At 39.8% G+C, this 19,324-nt stretch overlaps 1 long non-coding RNA gene across 1 annotated transcript; it reads left to right on the top strand.

The window, feature by feature from the left end:
- The first annotated feature begins 11,646 nt into the window (after positions 1–11,646).
- Positions 11,647–12,142, top strand: LOC125775662 (uncharacterized). Its single transcript, XR_007421259.1, has 2 exons — positions 11,647–11,729; positions 11,807–12,142. It is a non-coding gene; the product is annotated as an uncharacterized LOC125775662 (long non-coding RNA).
- The last annotated feature ends 7,182 nt before the right edge of the window (positions 12,143–19,324 follow it).

Genomic DNA, 19,324 nt, shown 5'->3' with positions numbered 1-19,324 from the left:
CCTCGTGAACAGGCCACTTTCAACAGGCCGTGTGAAAAACATGGCATTTCCAGATTTATACCACACACATCTAGCGACTATCTTTGTGTCCAGTTGATTGTCATCGCAAATGCAATTTTTACTGAAAACGGAATCCGTTCGAACTGAAATGACAAATCGTTGGAACTCAAAGGAATTGGTAGAATCAGGAATTCTGCCCCTTTATTTGATAGCAGTACAATTAGTAGGGTTTCATTAGAAAATTTGGTTACATGAAGATTGCGAGACATAATAATGACATATCCAACTTTGAGACGCAAATACCAAGCAGCGGCATAGAAAGCCTCTCCAAAGATTTTTGAAATTCCTCTGGATAATTCACGGCTTCGTATTTTTGGGAGCTAAAATTGCACGTGCACTTAAGCAATCGTAGTTACGATAATTTTGCGAATATTCGATTAAACATTCGTGACGAGTTCAATATTCGTTGAAGTGAATTGACAACAGGTAGGTGATTGATATCAAACCACTGGAAGTTTCAATCGAAATTGACCCATTTCCAATTTTCAGCGAATGTGATGTAAAATTTCTTCAGCAATACCATTTTTGTACATATCCCATAATTCACGCGGATTTGAAGGGTGATATGTCGAAACTTCAGTGGCATGCGAAGTAGCTATCGCATCATTCATCGTTTGATTCCAGAGATTTTTATGTTTCAGCAATTTTAATTGCTTCCATGCTTCTCAAAAAGTTGCACACACAGTACCATTCAATACGCAATGTCTCAAATGAAGTCAAACCGCGTACATTAATCAGTAGCTACCGAAGGAAGAAGCAATCGTCTTTTTTCGGATGGATTGTATAAATTAGTCCTATTGCATTAGTTGAGAACACACCTGGGTGTTGATCTATTGCTTGGCTTTGCTTTCTGCGTTACCATTTCTTCGGCGATACATTCCAAGTACAATATCAAGGAATTCATGAATAGAGCAATGTTCTCGCAAATGGATCACTGACGCAAGCTGAGAAAAAATTCGTAAATATCAATTTTGTTGTTGGCGGGGTTTTCCCTGGCTATACTGTATTCTCTGGGTTGAAATACACTCTTTGGTCTTCTCCAAATGAACTGCGAGATCCACAACTTTCGGAAAATGTTCATGAATTGCAAAAGTTAATATCTTACAAAACGCTGCAAGTTCAGATATCGACCCATATCATATTTGCTGATCTCATCTCGTCCAAGGCCAATACTTGCCACGTTGCTTTCTTTCGTGACGTACTTGCAAACGTATTTGATCGATTTCACCAAACTGCCATACTCAACATTGATATGAGTTTTAAATGTGAATTAGGCAATAGTGACGAACACTGTATGATCCATGTGATATTGTTATGTGTTATTGTGAGACTTAAAAACCGAAGTGGGATTGTGGTGTCCGCAAAGTCAATGAACCATATTGGTTTTCGCCACTTCGTATAATTCTGGATCTATCTCTGGATCAGGAATTTCCGCAGGAATGATTTCGTCAATTTGACCTGGTGTAACCACCATCCACCACCCAAAGAAGAATGTGTGCGTGCCGCAAACCTCTTTTTTGCAAGTCAACAGAGTACATCCAGCAGCTAATATCACCATATATACTATACGTAGGCAGAGTTCATCAAACATCGTTGCTGTTACTTGAAAAGTAGTGCTGTGACATCCTGACGATCTTATTGATTCATCGGGATTCAGTAATTCCGTAATCTATGGCCATTTTGCACTGGAAGTGAAGGTAACTAGAAAAACTGTGAGTACTCGTGCATGTGCTTTGCATGGGTTAGAGCCTGCTATCCTTATCAATTGTCCAGTGAGAATTTCATGACATTTCATTGATTGGAAGTGAAGTTATTGCGTTTTAAGTGTCAGTATGTTTGTCAGGTGCGAAAATGAGCTTCGGACATAGAGCCAACATTAAATTTGTTTCAAAATTGGTAAAACTTTTGCCGAAATGTTTCAATTGATGAAACAAGTTTATGGCGATTATTGCCTATCCCATAGCAGAGTGCACGAGTGATTATATCGAAACTGTGAGTAAATTCATCAAAAACCAGCCGAAATCACCATTGAAATAAATTCATGGAAATGGAATTGAACATCTCCAAAACATTTTGACCGAACATTTGGACTTACGAAAGGTGTGTGCAGGGTTTGTTCCGTACAAATTGAATAACGACCAAAAATTGCTCATAATCCAACATTCGAAGGACAACAGCTAATCTTGGGGGTGAGAAATTCCAAATCAGGGTGATGGTACTAGGTCAGTATAGTAAAACCCTCGAAGGGTTTGGCGTTCGTATATGTCAGTTTTTTTTTATGACCTTTTAAATTTTTTCCTTATCTTGATGTTTTTTCGCGAACCCCTTGTCCGATTTTGGTGAAACAAATTTAGAAAAATTAAGAATTACAATTTCTATTTGTTTTTATTCAAAAAAGTGTCATTTATCGCCATCGAAGTAGTTAGTTTTCGCAGGCGTTGCGTTGAGAAGGTATTACACCAAATCGGTGTAATACCAGTGCTCGCAATGACTCTGCCTAACCGATGTGTTAGTTTTCGCAGTCGTTGCGTCGAAACGATATCACCCCGACTCGGTGTGATATCAGTGCGCGAGTTAATATCGTTTTCACGATATGCGTTTAAGAAAACAATTTTATTTCTACGCCGAAATGCGTGTCTTTATTGATATTCTTAAGGACTAATTTTAATATAAGATCTTACAGCTATTTATACTAGTGAAATGCGGCTGCTGTTATCTGCTTGAACTTCTTTGATTGATATAATTTGATATCCGTTATCTTGCTATCACTTGTTTGTTATACAAGTGGAAGAGATGCGGAGGTGGTTATCGCAGTGGATTATTCCATTGCCAGATGTTTGTCGTTTATAGTATGTTGAGAATGCATTTCTAGATAATGCATGTGTGGTTGGTATTGTAACAATAGTCCATTTCTATTGTTCGACTGATAGTGCATGTCAATCATCGGTTTACATAGTTCGCTCGGGATGTATATTAAAAGATAAGATGTATGTGAGTGTGTGTGTGTGACCCGGACCGAGGCTATGTCGTTAACTCGCGCAATGGCTCGACCGTAGTCTCAGTCGCGTCGCGATACAGCGATATCACAGCTGCGCTGCCTCGAGCAGCGTCACTACTAGTGCACCGTTAACATATCAGTCACAGCTGCGCTGCCTCGAACAGCGTCAGTACCACTGCTTGCACACCATAGTGCACCGTTACCAAACTAACGCGATTAACAGGCGACTCGCATGTAAGTACAGACTAGAGAAAAGGAATGGTGCTGGGTGAGTTGCTAACCGGAGTTCAACGCGTTCAGTCGACATAGTTAATTTTTATAATTTCTCCTTCGCAGGGGAGCCAGGAAAATACTGCCCTGTATAGTACAATCAACCGCGTCTGATAGTGACTACTCCTCGCCTGAAGCCAAAAGGACCATCACCACCTCAGCGAAATTACCGTGCTAACTTCAACAAGAGCCAACGCCTGGCACGCCAATTTGGCTCGCTTCCACCTGACTCGCCGTATCAATACAAGCTGGTCTGGCGGTCCACATAAGGGGGTGTGGATACATCTTTCACAGCAGTAAACATTTTCTTTGCTAAGGGTTCGTGGGTCCCAAGGCTGACCCTGGAGCGGCTGAGCATACCTCAGCTATAGACGAAACCCCATTACAAATGGCGCCCGAGCAGGGACCTGAGTTTGTGAGTGACAGTGAAAAACATGAAACGGTCACCAAGGCTCATGAATTAGGTTCGCCACACCCCCTACACAATCATAAGCATCGCAGTACTTCAGCAAATAAGGCTCTAAGGCTTGAGACGGACACGACCAGTTGGATTTATTGGCTAAAAAAGGAACGATTAGTCACCGAGGGCAGACGACACCACATCGCTGCCGAAGAGCGCACCGTAGCAGATCTCCGTAGCGAGCTGAGCGCCTGCATCCGTGCAAAGCGCCACAATAAATCCACGAAGGACCTAGTGAAAGCTTTGGAAAGGGAAATGAAAGAGGAAGGTAACGCCACCATACTTGTTCCAACCACCACGGTAAGAATCCCGAGCAAAGCAACAGCAACACGTGACGACATCACATCGCCTGCAAAACTGCCAGATTTGGAGGTTATAAGCTCCGTGCGGCGATGGAACATACGCTACAGCGGTCGCGAAAACTTACACGACTTTCTGGAGCGATACGAAGAACTAGCCGAATGCTACTCTATAGCAAATAATCAGCTTCTTGCTACTATGCCGGAAATTTTGCAAGAAAAAGCGCTGCAATGGTTTCGTATAAACCGCAATGTCATTAACACGTGGGCCGACTTTCGTTACGAAGCTGAACGGTTCTTTTTACCGAAACGACACCTCGCACATCTGGAAGAAACCATCCATCAGCGCAAGCAATTACCCAGGGAGAAAGCAAAGGATTATGTGTTGGCCATCCAAACGCTTATTCGCCAGCACCCGAAACTTCGCGAGGAGGTTCACACCGAACGTACATATTACGGTCTAAGGGTGGAATGTCGCTTATACGTCCGTCGAAGCGACTTCAACAGCGTAGACGAACTACTCGAGTTAACTGGAGAATTCGAACTGTTAAAAGGCGAGGAGACCAGGCAAGCAAGAAATACGAATCACTGTTTGACGGCGGTAAGTACTAAGTATTGCCGCGAGAAAGTTTGTTGGCGATGTAAGCAGCCGGGAAACCGAAGACACCAATGTCGCAACCAGCAGCGAATATTTTGCTCTCGCTGTGGACGCGACGGAATCATTTCGCGAGACTGCAATTGTCCTACACAGGCGACAGTGCGAGCTACTCCATTCAAACCCAGTACAACAGCACTCAAAGCAACGATTCCGTACCCAGAAGGAAACAAGATGGCCGTTATTATTTGCCCATTACTGTCGCAGGCATGCAGATAGAAGCTTTGGTGGACACCGGAGCCACGCTCACATATATCGGTAAAGAACTGCAACGTCGTCTAGATAAACACCAAATTAAAGCCAGACGCCAGACCCGTCGCATTCAGCAAGCTAACCGGACATATATACCTAGCACGAAAATGTATCCAGTTACTATAGAGCTGGGTAACAAGTCTACGCACCTGCTTGTATCAGCTCTACCGACGCTTTCGGAACATGTCATCTTAGGCATGGAAGCGGGACCTGACTATCACCATCGATGGTCAACCACTAACCGCTACACGCCTAAGCACACAGGCACCTACCGATCACCTTGCGATGCTAACCGAAAGGCAACATCTTACGGAAAAGGAGAATCATCAATTGAATACTCTCCTCACTGAAAACGCGGCAGTATTCTCGACGATCACCGGCCCCAGCACAGCCACCGAACACATAATTCGCCTTAAACACGACCGTCCATTAAAGTAGAGATATTATCCACGCAACCCAGCGATGCAATAAGTAATCAATCAAGAGGTGAACGAATCCTAGTGCGAAAGAAACAAGGAAGTTGGCGAATGTGTATAGATTACCGGCAACTTAACGCAGCAAGTATACCAGACGCATACCCACTTCCCCAAATAAACGCAATCCTAGACCAGCTCAAGGAAGCTCGGTTTATTTCGACCATCGACCTGAAAAACGGCTACTGGCAAATTCCGCTACACCCCCGCTCACGCCCATACGCCGCATTTACCGTATCGGGGAGAGGTTTATTCCAGTGGCGAGTAATGCCTTTTGGGCTACATTCGGCGCCGGCAATATTCCAGCGAGCCTTGGACACCGTGTTGGGATCAGAACTACAGCCGAAGGTCTTTGCCTATTTGGACGACATCATTGTATTGGGAAACACTTTTGAAGAGCACTTATATTACTTGCAAACGGTGTTCGCGCGCCGTCAGCAAAACCATATGCAGATCAACTTTGAAAAGTGTAAGTTTGTGCAGCAACGCCTCCATTACTTGGGCCATGTAGTCAGCACCGACGGTATTCACACCGACCCGGCTAAAGTCGCAGCCTCCAGCGCCAGTGTTATAAAGGCGCTACGAGAGCGCGTGATATACCGGTTTGGTTGCCCTGACATATTCCTTACCGACAACGGGAAGCAATTCACCGGCAAGCCTTACACATTTCCTGGAGAGCCACGGAATCAAACATTGTTTCACCGCCATTTACGCCCCACACGAGAACCCTACCGAGCGCACAAACAGAATCGTGAAAACTATGATCGCACAACGAGCAAAGGCCGATCATCGAACCTGGGACCACCAACTAGCCGAAATAGCTTTCGCAATAAATACATCACAACACGACTCGACAAAAACATCAGCAGCTGAGATAAACTTCGGGCACACACCGGCTACACCGAAACAAATCCGTAAAGAAGGGAATGTGCCTGACGAAGAAGCCACCACCGTGCCGACACTCACCGAGCTTTGGCAAGAAATTTCTCGCAACTTGTCTACTGCAGCAAAACGCCAGAAGAAATACTACGATTTGCGCAGACGACCATGGAAGTCACTTATTGGCGAGAAAGTACTCAAAAGAGATCATTCGCTCTCTTCCGCAGTGAACAGGTTTGCACAGAAGCTTGCTCCAAAATATTCTGGTCCATATATCGTCAGAAAATTCAAGTCTACTAATACAGTCGAACCCGTGAATCCTAACGCACCAGGCGGGAGTACCATCCATGTGCATCTGCAAGATCTAAAGCAGTTGCCAACCGAATACTAAACTTGAGTAGCTGCTAGCGCGCTCTCTACCGAGCTTACGGACTCTAGCTCCGAGTCACTTATTACTAATATATTCAAAATGAAACACGTAATCAGCGGAATGCCACACGCATCGGGCCGCCATACCAAGCGCCAACCACAACCACCAGATGAGCCTCAAAAGCCACAACCTTTTCGTCCACCACCGAGGTGCATCAGTTGCACGCAATAAGCGTAGACGTCACCGGGTCAGCTGCCCGAACTCGCCCGAGGGCATCCAACCAGCCCCAGGAGCACAGCGTCAGCAACCAGCAACCGCGGTCGGTCATAAAACCAGCAAAACTGGAAGCATTTCCCCGACAAACGCCGCTCAGCACGAACGCTCGTAAACTACCAACCACCAGACGAGTCCCAGCTGCAGGTGAAGCAAATCTCGAAGCCTGTGCTACGACAGGGCTGCGCGCTGCCCAACCGACGGCCACGGTCCACGTCGAGTCGACACCGATTCACCCAAAGGCCCAAACGACGGCCACGGCCCACGTCGAGACGACGCCGGTTCACCCAAAGGCCCAACCGACCGACGATGGGGCGTCTGTCCAAACGACGATCACGGCCCACGTCGAGACGACACCAGTTCACTCAAAGGCCCAACCGACCGACGATGGGGCGTCTGTCCAAACGACGACCACGGCCCACGTCGAGACGACACCGATTCACCAGAGGCCCAAACGACCACGACGGCGACACAAAGTCCCATGGCCGAGACCAGCGCACGACCAGCCCCGCCTATCACGTCGCCCGGAGAAGTAATATCAGCGAGCGAAATTCCAGGGTTCCTGGAAGGGCTGACCATGACGCGACAGCATTTCATCAAGCGCTCCAGGAAAACGCTATTCTTCCGAGCCCTGCAGAAGTTGGAAGGCAATCGCGTATTGGCGCGATACGACAGGGAAAGATGCGTGCTACATTTGTACGACTAAACCCATAAGGCCGGCGATTAACATTAAGTTCATTAGTTTTAAGTACTCATTTGTGTGTGTACGACAAGGCCAGAGATTAAAATTAATTTTCCTAGTTGCAAGTACTCATTTGTGCATTTGTACAACTAAATTACTACCATAGGTTAAGAAATTGCTGCTAAATAAAGATTTCCATACCCGCTCCCCGTCCACGGCACATGCCAACCAGGACAGCCAGCCAGCCTTCAGCCAAACCATCGTGGGAGATCGAAACCACTCCTTCCACCTGTAGCCAGCGAAGTATCGTTGTCCGAAGTGAGGGGTGGACTGTAACGTGGCTTTTACCACCTTACAATAATTTACTTCAACACTGTACATCATTTACCCTACCCTTACCTCAACATAGAGCTTTCCACCATACTAGAATTATCCTACACGTACTAAACTTCACCTCACCGCATTGACCAAAGCTAAGCACACAACTTACCTCACTACGCTGACGAAAGCTGCGCTATGCTGCTATATAAGCAAGCACTTCACACCGAATGAATATATTGTATTTCTTTTGTGGGTACATACAAATTCTTCATTTGTTTACACATCAAGGATCCAATCATCTGCTCTGGGAATATCAAACACCCCATTTATCACTATCCCAGTCGACTTCCTGTACAAATGAAAAAACATAATGCGAAATAAAGGCAGGAACGAAGCATTTGCCTGCCAAATACTCTTAACATGTTAGGCAAACATCATTCTGACGTTTGTTGACCGCAATTTCCTGTTGCTTGTTGTGTCTACCCACTGTGACGGGGTAGTCTTTCATTAATTAAAATAATTACTGCTTGGGCTATAATATTTACCATAGACGTCTGCTCTTGCACTTATCGCTCGAGATTTAACTAATCACAAATTCAATGTGTTTTTATTACAAACACAGATTCAATGGCAATGTCGTAGGTAAGAGAATATTTAATAACAAAAAGACCACTCAGAGAATATTATAAGAATAATGCTTTATGAAAATTGTTAGTTTAATTTATATACATCTGTTGACAGCTAATTAGACACGCTCCCTTTTTTGTAGGTGGCTAATGAGTAAGATGATAAAAATTTTTAATATGCCGTTATTTATATTCCTAAAAGTCTTGCATTGTTCGTGTTACTCTATTTATTACTAAAATCACTCTGTTTTTTAGTTGCGAAGTTAAAATTCTTTTATTTTTTCTCCAAATAGTAAATGTGTTACGATATAGAAGGTGAATTAAGTGAGGCAGCTAATTAGAAACAGTTGTTTAAAGAATTAAAATTCCTCAAGGTGTTAATTTTTATTAATAATATTGTTGATTTCTGGTAAGGGTGTGTTTCAAAGTTCTGGTTCAAAATATATTAAAATGTATTATTAAAATTTTTTTAATGAGTAAAAGCTGTCCGCTCTACGTAGTTACATTTTTGACCTTCGTCAGTCTAGAAAGACGTACAAACAAATTTCGAATCAGGTCAAATGCTCAAAAGAAATTGCTCGTAAGCATATACATAATTTTAAAACTATTTCCAATATTGCACGCCGAGAAAAACCCGAAAAACTTCAAAAGAAATATATTGCAGAATTACTATCATCTCCCGAAGAGACCCAAAAAAAGAGTTCCACTGACATTCTACACAAATTTCAAGACGAATATAATGTTCAAATATCCAAGAAAACAATTTCCCGGCGTTTAGTCGAATTTGGACTTCGCGGTAGGACAGCACGCAGGAAACCACTTCTAACTAAAATTTAAAGAAAGGAATGTGTAGACTTTTCCAACACTTATTGATCTTGGACAACAAATAAATGGAAGTATGTTGTTTGGGGCGATGTAACCAAAATACATAGCTAGATCCTGATGGTTGAAGGTAGCTACATATATTTGCCGACCAAGCTATCAAGAATTTGATCCTTTGATAACTTGGTTTCACGCGTGAAAGAGGCATGGTGGAGGATCAATCATGTTGCGGAATTTTTTTTTCCTGGGATGATGTAGGTCCGTTCCGTATGATTGATGGAATTTTATATAAGGAGAAATACGTCAATATAAGTATGTCATTTTGCAATGGACTAAAGACAATTTGCCTGTTATATGGAAATTCCAACAAAATAATAATCCAAAGCACACGGTAGATACCAAAAATATCACAAAAATGTATGTCCTTTTTGATAAAATTAGGAAGGCATGGCAAACTACACCATTGGTGCGCCGTCAGAGTCTTATAACGTCAATTCGCAGTGGATGCAGTACCTAAGTAAAAGGGTTAAGCAACAAAATACTATGTGAAAGTAAGCAATATTTTTTAATGGCAGTATTTTTTGCTGATAAAAACATTTTCGTTTCTAATTAGTTGTCGCACTCAAATCGTTGATTCCACACAATTTTATTAAAATCTTCAAAAAAAAGGATTCTTAAAAAAAAATTTAATATTAGAGCTTAAGTTTAACGTAAGTTTCAATAAAATGAATAAAATAAAAACGTTAAAAATAAGTGATTCATTCGAAAATAATTTCATTTACTTCAAAATAAGTCGCGTTTCTAATTAGCTGTCAACGGCTGTATATACAAGTATATTCGGCAACGATTATTGATTTATAAAATACCACGATTATTCTAAAAATTAAAGTGGAAATACAGTTTCAATTACTCATTTTTAATCTTTATTAGTTATTAGTTAGTTATATTTGTATAATTTGTAGAACGAAGCCAATTAAATTTAGACTCACAAAAGTTATTCATACGCCCCGTATGCTAGTAATGAAATGACCTAACAATTTCCAAATTTCTATTGATAGAGGGCCAAACTTATAGCATATCATAACTACACTGGATCACAAATTTGAATTTGTTTTTTGTTCCACGGATCCCACTATCCAATTTGTATGTGAAATGGCTCGCTGATTTCGAAAATCGAGTTAATTTTTTTTTTTATGGATACGTTTTTGAGATATTTGCAATTTACCGTTATTCGACAAAAAAAAAAGGTGTCTTCATTTAATCATGTATATCTCACTGACCAGTTGAGCAATCTTACTGCAAATTATAGAAAATAAAAGTGAATGAAATTTCCTAAAAATATTGTCTACTTCATTTTTCCATAGGCCTTATAATTTCTGAGAAATTGATTAATAACTTCGTGTTTTTAAATTTTTTTATGAAAAAATTAAAAAAAAATAAACTTTGGCAAGGAAAAAATTTTAAAACAAAAGATATTTTTAAATTTTTTTTTTATTTTATATGAAGTCCTGTTTCTTTATAAAAAACTAAACTACCAACGAACAAAATCCATGGATAAATAGGAAAGTTGTACATGATCAAAGAAATATATCCAAGTCGCGCAAAGTCAATGTGTTCGTATATGCGTATGTAGTGTGTAAAGTAGGGGTGGGCTTAATGGTTTGGGGATGCTTATCTGTGAATAGCCCTGGCAATATTGTAATCCTGGAAGGAAAAGTTACTGCTGAAGTTTATTTAAATATTTTAAAGGAGCACGCCATCCCCGAAGGTCACTGATTAATTGAGCCGGATATCCTTCTTCAACAGGACAACGCGCCTATTCATACTGCAAAAATCATCACAGAACATCTACAAAATGAAAATGTGAGTGTATTGAAATGGCCTCCTCAAAGCCCTGACTTGTTATCAATTGAAAAAGCCTGGGTAGTCCTTACGATGCGTATAACAGAGGAGAACCCCTAAAACCTGGTTGATTTGAAGAACTGCATCTATAGCATTTGGAATAATTTTCCTCAAAATTATTGTTTGAAGCTTGCCAACTTCATGAAATAACGATTGTTAAGGCGTTGGACAAAGAAGGCAAAGCATTCAATTATTTGCAAAATTTTTTCCCAAATATTTCCCAGGCCAAGATAAAGGAAGGTATATTTGTTGGACCCCAAATAAAAAAGTTGATAAATAATGACCAATTCAAAGGACTATTGATCGTTTCTTCTTTTCTCGGTAAACACAAAAGTCCAAACTACGAGAAGATAGTGAGCGACTTAATCAAAAATTATGCAGAAATGGGTGATTATTCAAAACTTATTTAATTGAATTATATAAAATTTTATAATTTACTTATTTACATTTTCTTTTTTCTCCAGGCGTAAATATGTCTCTAAAAATTCATTTTCTGCATTCCCATTTAAGTTTTTTTCCGGCAAATCTCGGAGACGAAAGTGACGAGCATGGCGAAAGGTTTCACCAGCAAATGAAATTAATTGAGAATCGATACCAAGGTTTCTGGGACGTCGGTATGATGGGTGACTACTGTTGGTTTCTCATAAGAGAAACCGATCCTAAACTAAATAAACGACAAAACAAAACACATAATCATTTCGACTATAATGTAAGAACATCAACTTAAGACAAAAATAACACATTGTTTTAATATATATTACTAATATATAAATAAATGAGTTTATAAAAACTAAAAACGACATGAAAATTGACTTTTTACTTAACAGAAACAGCGCCCACCCCTACTTTACACACTACATACGCATATACGAATACATTGACTTTGCGCGACTTGGATATATTTCTTTGATCATGTACAACTTTCCTATTTATCCATGGATTTTGTTCGTTGGTAGTTTAGTTTTTTATAAAGAAACAGGACTTCATATAAAATAAAAAAAAAATTTAAAAATATCTTTTGTTTTAAAATTTTTTCCTTGCCAAAGTTTATTTTTTTTTTAATTTTTTCATAAAAAAATTTAAAAACACGAAGTTATTAATCAATTTCTCAGAAATTATAAGGCCTATGGAAAAATGAAGTAGACAATATTTTTAGGAAATTTCATTCACTTTTATTTTCTATAATTTGCAGTAAGATTGCTCAACTGGTCAGTGAGATATACATGATTAAATGAAGACACCTTTTTTTTTGTCGAATAACGGTAAATTGCAAATATCTCAAAACGTATCCATAGATTATGAAATGACCTAACAATTTCCAAATTTCTATTGATAGAGGGCCAAACTTATAGCATATCATAAATATTAATAATAAATTTGTGGCAAATATGAATCATTTCAGTATCATTGAGTAATATGAATCATTTCTTCTCCTCATATTCAGTCACGTTGCAATGCGTGCATGCACAAGTTTCAAATTGAATTTTAAATTCAAATCGTTTATTGCCGTCACTTAGTGACAGCACTTTTCTCAACAGACATTTTCTTTAATTTTATGTGATTTCCGATACTGGTTTACATATGTGTTCTTATTAGAGTGGATCGATTTACAGGGGCTCAAAGAAATGTATAAACGGTTTTGAGCCAGCCTTTATATAGGGCGCAGTTATTTAGGGATCTTATACATTTCTTGCGTCAGTTTTTATATATCCGTATGAATTTTAATACATAGATACACTTTGACACTCGGTCAAATCGGGAAACTATATTACATATCTCCCACACAAACCATAATTCAGATTTTGTGTTACATAGAATATTCCCCACATACATGATTTTATAGAAAAAACTCGACCAATAATATTACTAATATTTCTTATTCCCGCATATTTTATCTTCTGTGTGTATGCGCCGTTACGCCAATGTATGCATTTTAACTTTCTGCTATGTAGCAATGAAAGTAATAAAAAATAACGCAACAACAGTGCCTGCTATCAAATTTAAGGGGTTAGGTGGGTTCGAAAATTTCAAAAAATCGTTTTTTTTTTGTTTATAGTATCAATTTCTCCAACACCTTTAGAATATTGTTGATCTGAGTAATCGTTTCGGAGATACAGCCTTGAGAACTTGAGGGTTTAAGGCTAGCTAGGCTAAGTGCGCCGTCTTTAAATGCGTTTTTCTCGAAACTGTGAAGTTGGTGGACACGATTTCTCGAAAAGTTATGGACCGATTTAGTTCGAATTGTGTACACATCTTTAAAATAACATTATCCAGTTATTGAACTAAGGATTTGTTTTTTGATTTATTTTTTTTTTTTTTAACTAATATATAGGGAAAATTTTACCAAAAATTATATTTTTTGTTCAATGTAAGAAAAAATTAAAATGTTAATTTATTTTTGTTTCCTTCGCTCAAAAACGAGATTTGTATATATACTACTGCTGTCCAGGGCGAGAGCACTTTTGTTGTGAGGCACCCATGGAGATGAGGTCTGAACGGCTGAATTTTCAACACTTTTATATCAAAATTTCAGGAGACATTGTTTAAATACTTACCTTTGATATGCCGTATCATATTTTTCAAATATATTATTTTTATTTAATAAAATTGCAGTAATGCATTTTTTTAACCTCTGAAAGCCACCTAACCCCTTAATAAGAACAAGCTTCCTTCTATCGCCATTACATAGTAGAGAAGTGAGTGTGACTGCGGAATTTTATACTAAAAAGGGGTATGGAAGCACTGAGTTAGGGTGCAATCAAAATTTTATACTCTTGCAGCTTTCACGAATTGTATGTATTGGCATTTCGTGTGAATGATAATAAATTCGGTGCACGACTTGTTAGGAAATCTACGTGAACAGAACTTAAATAATATTTCATAATCTGAACGAATTAACACATGGCACAATTTGACCACAAAATGTGTTTTTTGTTCAAAGTCTGACAAAAGTTCAAATTTTCATTTTTTTCTTCGTCATAAAACGAGATTTATCCGTATGTTAACGAAATATTTTTTATTTTATATGGAATTTTCCACGCTGTTTGTAAAACTCAAAACGAAACGTCGGAGAACTTCTTCTTCTTCTTAATTGGCGTAGACACCGCTTATGCGATTATAGCCGAGTCAACAACAGCGCGCCAGTCGTTTCTTCTTTTCGCTACGTGGCGCCAATTGGATATTCCAAGCGAGGCCAGGTCCTTCTCCACTTGGTCCTTCCAACGGAGTGGAGGTCTTCCTCTTCCTCTGCTTCCCGCGGCGGGTACTGCGTCGAATACTTTCAGAGCTGAAGTGTTTTCGTCCATCCGGACAACATGACCTAGCCAGCGTAGCCGCTGTCTTTTAATTCGCTGGACTATGTCAATGTCGTCGTATATCTCGTACAGCTCATCGTTCCATCGAATGCGATATTCGCCGTGGCCAACGCGCAAAGGACCATAAATCTTTCGCAGAACTTTTCTCTCGAAAACTCGCAACGTCGACTCATCTGTTGGTGACATCGTCCAGGCCTCTGCACCATATAACAGGACGGGAATTATGAGTGACTTATAGAGTTTGTTTTTTGTTTGTCGAGAGAGGACTTTGCTTCTCAATTGCCTACTTAGTCCGAAGTAGCACCTGTTGGCAAGAGTTATCCTGCGTTGGATTTCTAGGCTGACATTGTTGGTGGTGTTTACGCTGGTTCCAAGATAGACGAAATTATCTACAACTTCAAAGTTATGACTGTCAACAGTGACGTGAGTGCCAAGTCGCGAGTGCGACGACTGTTTGTTTGATGACAGGAGATATTTCGTCTTGCCCTCGTTCACTGCCAGACCCATTTCTTTTGCTTCCTTGTCCAGTCTGGAGAAAGCAGAACTAACGGCGCGGGTGTTGAGGCCGATGATATCAATATCATCGGCATACGCCAGCAGTTGTACACTCTTATAGAAGATGGTACCTTCTCTGTTGAGTTCTGCAGCCCGAACTATTTTCTCCAGAAGCAGGTTGAAAAGGTCGCATGATAGGGAATCACCTTGTCTGAAACCTCGTTTGGTATCGAACGGAGAACACATAGAGTATATGAACATGTATGTAAATGATCAGTGTGATGAGCTGAGTCGATTTAGCCAAGATGCTGAAAAAATACTATCGCGGTGCTTCAAAAGACGTTTATAAGATCGTCACAGGTGATGAATCATGGATCTATGTGTATGAGCCCGAAACAAAACAGCAATCGACCGTGTGGGTCTTCCAAGAAAGAAATCCAACGAAAAAAAAAACAAAAAAAAAAAAACATTTTCATTGATAAATATGCCTTTTTTCATTATTAGGCCAGAAATATATATAGAGGCCCTCGTACAACTGTAAAAATCTGTGGGTAGACGCCAATATGCCTTGCAACAAGCGCCGATATATTTTCTTTGTCAATGCACTACACAGATTTTTGCAACCGCATTTTCTTTTGTCTGCTACAAGGCGGTAAAAGTTCAACAACGCACAGAATACATCAATAAAGGCGTGACAATACGTAGCTGTTAAAAATTGTAAAGAGTTACAATAAAATACATGCTAAAAATAATATTTGTGGCAACCAACCAGAACACGAAATCAAAATAAAAAGATGTGTACATTTTTGTTGCTTACTTCCACAGTTTTGCTCACAATAAAAAACCCTTATAGGGGGGAAAAAGCCATATTTTGTCATCGAGCCGAAAACATTTTTTTAAATTGTAATTCTTAAGAAATATTTTATAGCCAAATTGTAGCAGGGTGAGTGGAACAGATGCTACAAAACCCATTTCATACTCCTTGCAGTATTCTACTTTCCAAATTTTAGTATTCTTCAATATTTTATTGAAATTGGTTTTACCGGGTAAAAATATCTCTCGTTTGTTTGTGTTATGTACCGTCACTAAGAAAAGTACGCCTATGTAAAACTGCCAACAAATTTATTGCATTTGTTTATTTAGCAAAAACAATTGCCTCGAAGATTAAAAAAGGGGGTTGACGTTTACATGCAGTTGATTTTTAATTTACATACATATGTATAAGTAATGTATGAAAACAATAAAATAGTATATTGATTGTCTAAGTAACACAACTCTAGTGCTTATGTCATTACTTTCCTTTTTTTGCATTTCGGGTAGTGTTATATGTGTGTATTGCTTATAGAGCTTTACATAAAAATTACTTTTAAAGTAAACCTCTTCATACTTTTCCACGTAAGTAGCTGGCATACTCTTCTTCTTTACTGGCGTAGACATCGCTTGCGCGATTATAGCCGAGTTAACAACATCGCACCAGTCATTTCTTCATTTCGTTTCGTGGTGCTAAATGGATATTCCAAGCGAAGCCATGTCCTTCTCCACTTGATCCTTCCAACGAAGTGGACATCTTCCTCTTCCTCGGTTTCTCCCGGCGGGTACTGCGTCATATACTTTCAGAGCTAGAGTGTTTTCGTCCATTCAGACAACATGATCTAGCCAGCGTAGCCACTGTCTTTTAATAAAATAGACCAAATTATTTACAACTTCAAAGTTATGACTGTCAACAGTGACATGAGAGCCAAGTCGCGAGTGCAACGACTGTTTGTTTGATGACAGAGATATTTTGTCTTACCCTCGTTCACTGCCAGACCCATTTGCTTTGCTTCCTTGCTCAGTCTGGAGAAAGCAGAACTAACGTCGCGGGTGTTGAGGCCGATGATATTAAGTTCTGCAGGTCGAATTATTTTCTCCAGCAGCAGGTTGAAGAAGTCGCATGATAGGGAGTCGCCTGGTATCGAACGGCTCGGAGAGATCCTTCCTGATTCTGACGGAGCTTTCAACGCCAGTTTACAGAGCCGTATTAGTTTGGCGAGGATACAAAATTCAGACATCGCGGCATAAAGGCAGCTCCTTTTTGTGCTGTCGAAAGCAGCTTTGAAATCAACGAAAATGTGGTGTGTGTCGATTCTCCTTTCACGGGTCTTTTCACAGATTTAGCGCATGGTGAATATCCGGTTGTTGATTTGTCTGGTCTGAAGTCACAATGATAAGGTTCAATCAGTTTGTTGGCGGTGGGCTTTAATCTTTCACACAATAAGCTCGATAGAACCTTGTACGCGATGTTGAGGAGGCTTATCCCACTCATTTTTGTGAATTGGACAGAGCACACATAAATTCCAATCGGTGGGCATGCTTTCATCCGACCATATTTTAAAAAGAAGCTGATGCATGCTCCTTATCAGTTCTTTGCCGCCGTGTTTGAATAGTTCGACCGGTCGTCATACCAGCTGTTCTTTCGCACTTTCCGAAAACCAATGGTTTCGGTTACAGCTGTACGTAAGGAGTTTGAAATGCCGTCCCACCGTTCCCTTATACGGAGTTGTTGACGAGTGCTCTTAGAGAGCAGGAGTGCAAGCCGAGTAGAAAATCGTTCGGCTGTCTGTTGTGATTGCAGCTTCTCGACATCGAACCTTCCTTGTGTTTGTTGGCGTGCGTTTTTTGCTGCACAGAGGCGGGTGCGAATCTTGACTGCAACAATAAAGTTGTCCGAGTCGATGTTAGGACCTCGAAGCACATGCACATCTAAAACACTGGAGACGTGTCACAACATGATCGATCTGGTTGGTACTTTTTCGAGCCGGAGACAGCCAGGTACCTTGATGAATCTTCTTATGCTGGAATCTAGTACTACAGATAACCGTATTTCGGGCCCGGTGAAGTCGATCAGCCTCAACCCATTTGGGGATGTTTCCTCGTGGAGGCTGAATTTACCGACCGTAGTGCCAAAGGTACCTCCTTTGCCCACACTAGCGTTAAAGTCGCCAAGCAGGATTTTTATATCGTGGCGGTGGCAGCAGTCATAAGTGCGCTCCAAGCACTCATAAAAGGCATCTTTGGTCACATCGTCCTTCTTTTCCGTCGGGGCGATTCAGCGATATGTTGAAGAACCTCGCTTTGATGTGGATTGCTGCTAGATGTTCATTCACCGGAGTGAATGATAGTACTCGGCGACGGAGTCTCTTTCCCACCACGAATCTCACACCAAACTTGTGCTCCTTTATATGGCTGCTGCGGTAAAATTATATAACTGTTTTTTTGTTATCACATTATATGTATATATACATATATATACTGGATAGTCGTAAAAAGTCTTTTCGTATTTTGTCAATAGATGTCATTGCAGTCGCATACCTTCAGTACTACCGTACAGTAATCACATTGTGTTATACCATATAATGTTGGAAAGGTGAGATTCATTTAACCAAATTTAATTCGGGGAAGTTGGAAAAAGTTACTGCTGTTCAAAAGGGAAAAATGCCACACAAGCCACCAATGACCAATTTGTGAATGTGTCAATTTGTGAAGTTTACGGAGACGATGCTGTATCAGTTCGTATAGCAAAACAATGTTTCGCTCCCTTTCGTTCTGGAAATTTTGATTTACACTGATGGAATTATGTCTCTAGTGGAAAAATGTAAAAGTGTTCGACCAATATGGTACAAGTTTGTTTATTTATTTCTTAGTATAAGTATAAAAAAAATAAGTTGATGTTTGATTCGAAATACGAGAAGTCTTTTTGGACTACACTATATATAAACTCAGCTGACATTATTTTACTACAATTTAATATTGCTTCATTAACAGCAATAATAACTTGACGGTGAGGACAATGCATAGTGAGAGATGCTCTGTGATAAAACTATACCCTTCGCTTATTTTTTCCTTCATTACTCATTTTAGATTCTGTAGTTATTACATATGTTTTTTACATAATTTATGCATTGTTGTCGCTTCAAATGTAAAAAGGGTATTCAGTGAATACCTTTATTTGGAAGTGAACTGGACCAGAGAAAATATACATTTTCACACATAATTCAATGACTTCAATGGCTCTTAATTGTATCCGATAATAAAGAAAACTACAAATAATATTACAGTTGGAAATATATAATAGTTAAAACGTAGATTTAATATGTATTAGCCTTTTGAGATATGACGTCATATATTCACATT

Source organism: Bactrocera dorsalis, chromosome 1 (genome assembly GCF_023373825.1).
Source record: "Bactrocera dorsalis isolate Fly_Bdor chromosome 1, ASM2337382v1, whole genome shotgun sequence".
Classification (NCBI taxonomy): domain Eukaryota; kingdom Metazoa; phylum Arthropoda; class Insecta; order Diptera; family Tephritidae; genus Bactrocera; species Bactrocera dorsalis.
The sequence above is the reverse complement of the archived record's forward strand: the minus strand, read 5'-3'. Positions and strand labels throughout refer to the sequence as shown.